The following is a 2,456-nucleotide window of genomic DNA, read 5'->3' on the forward strand; positions in this document are numbered from 1 at the left end:
GCTAAAGGTTGCAACGTTTTCGGAACGTTTGCCTAACGTTCTCTAAAGGTTGTAACTGTTAGGGGAACGTTCCGAGAACGTTCGCTGTAACCAAAAAACGAACGTTCCCGGAACGTTAAGAAACCCTTCCAATTAACCAACTGACAACCAAACTACAACCAAAACAAACCTTCAGGGAACGTTCCCACAACCAAAGACGAACGTTCTGGGAACCAAAAATTGTTAGCTGGGTACAAAGGGGATTTCCCACAACAGAAAATAAACGAATGTCAAAGCAGTTCTCATGAGAAAATATCCAGTTTAGTTCCACCATTTTCACACATTTTTAGAGATAGATTTTGCCCGAAATTATCTATTTTTTTCAGCGTTTGTTGAGCAGCTACATTTTGTTTTCTTGTCTCGTCTTGTCTTGATGTAAAAGATAGCTAAGCTTAGCTGCATAACGTGATTATTTTGGCTTACTTTCGTATGGAGGCGGCTCTGGCAATGGCGGATTTGGCTCTGGAGAAACACATTGTAGTCTATTTGATTGACATTCGTCTATTTTCTGTTGTGGAAAATCCCCTTTATAACATTAAATGTTCTGTAATGTTATAACCACTAGCCTATCATACCATAACGACTGAATTGTAGGCTATATAGTTTCACCCTGTGGGAAACTAGCTAACCCACCTCAGTTAGTTTTATCAGATGCTCATTTATTGAGTAAAATAGACAATATCAGTTACAAAGTTAATATGTCTCTTATTAGATTCTGACTGAACGATCAGTTAAACGTTTTAATCTGACCCACCTTGTGTGATGAACCGCCTGATGCAGATGAAGACAGTAGTAGGGTAACGAACGCAAACACAATGTGCGCGCGGCCGCATGCGTGCGCCTACAGGTGTGTATTCATCACGTGGTGGGCGACTCCCCAGTCAACAGGTCTAACCTGTCCTGTTGCTTTAACAATAACAAGAACGTGGAACAAGCAGCACCGTTTACTCTTCTGGAATCGACACCCTGAGTTCCTCGAAAGTCACGAGTTTTGATATTTGCGAAATATTTTTGTTTTGGAGGTTTTTACTAAATTGGAATTTATAGTAGCATTTATATTAAATTAAATTAATTATTGAAATTAATGAAACAGAGCTCATGCTAATATTTCAGTTTCATTAATGATTAATTAATGATTCAATTCAATTTTATTAATAATATCAATTCATAACAAGAGCTATCTCGAGACACTTTACAGTTAGAGAACGTCTAGACCACACTCTATAATTTACAAGGACCCAGCAGTTCTAGTAGTTTCCTCCAGAGCAAGCAACAGTGCGACAGTGGCGAGGAAAAACTTCCTTTTAGGCAGAAACCTCGGACAGACCCAGGCTCTTGGTAGGTGGTGTCTGACGGGCCGGTTGGGGTTGAAATGAAGAGTAACAATAATAGTCACAGTAAAATATAATGGAACAGTGACTAAAAATAGCAGTTTGTAGTAGTTCATGGCACAGGAGGGCACTTAATGTTTACATACATTCAATATTTTTTAGTATAATGTCTTTGTTTTAATGATTTGTACAGAACTGTAGTCAATTGTTTTTTGACTGTTAGAAATCCTTATAAATACAACAAAAAGAATTTTACCTTAGGCTGTTTTTTGACAAATGCTACAAAGGTGTTATTTAGTCTTTCATTAAAATTTAATATGTAAAAAAACTGATGTAACCTGGGACAGAAAGGCTGCAATGCTAATCTATTCTTTCTGAGGAGAATCCATCCATCCATCTCCGTCTGCTTATCCGCAGAGGGAGCAGCTCCAGTAGGGGACCCCAAACTTCCCTTTTCCGAGCCACATTAACCAGCTCCGACTGGGGGATCCCAAGGTGATCCCAGGCCAGGTTGGAGATATAATCCCTCCACCTAGTCCTTATTCTACCCCTAGGCCTCCTCCCACCCCAACTATGCCTCGATATCCTGTCCATAACTACTACAAACAGGATTGGTGACAAAGCACAGCCCTGGCGGAGGCCAGCCCTCACGTGGAACGAGTCCGAATTACTGCCGAGAACCCAGACACAGCTCTCAATATGGTCATACAGAGATTGGATGGCCCTGAAAAGGTCCCTCCTTTTCCCCATTTTGAGGGGAACCACCACCCGGGTCTGCCACTCCCTAGGCACCGTCCCAGACCACGCAATGTTGAAGAGGCATGTCAACCAAGACAGCCCCTCCACACCCAGCGCTTTCAGCATTTCTGGACGGCTCTCATCAATCCCTGGGGCTTTGCCACTGTGGACTTGTTTAACTATCTCAGCGACCTACACCAGAGAAATTGACGACAGTCCCCCATCACCCTCCATCTCTGCCTCTACCTTAGAGGGCGTGTTCTTTGATTTAGGAGTTAATCAAAGTGCTCCTTCCACCGCCCTACTACCTCCTCAGTTGAGGTCAACAGCATCCCATCCTTACTGTAT

At 42.2% G+C, this 2,456-nt stretch overlaps 1 protein-coding gene across 1 annotated transcript in view; it reads right to left on the minus strand.

The window, feature by feature from the left end:
- Window positions 1-860, minus strand: part of oclnb (occludin b) — a 37,711-nt gene extending 36,851 nt beyond the window's left edge. Inside the window, exon 1 of the mRNA XM_032511268.1 lies at window positions 794-860. The gene's annotated coding sequence lies outside the window, so the exon portion shown is untranslated. The remainder of the gene's footprint in view (window positions 1-793) is intronic.
- Between the last annotated feature and the right edge of the window lie 1,596 nt (window positions 861-2,456).

Source organism: Etheostoma spectabile, unplaced genomic scaffold, assembly GCF_008692095.1.
Source record: "Etheostoma spectabile isolate EspeVRDwgs_2016 unplaced genomic scaffold, UIUC_Espe_1.0 scaffold342, whole genome shotgun sequence".
NCBI classification, from domain to species: Eukaryota; Metazoa; Chordata; class Actinopteri; order Perciformes; family Percidae; genus Etheostoma; species Etheostoma spectabile.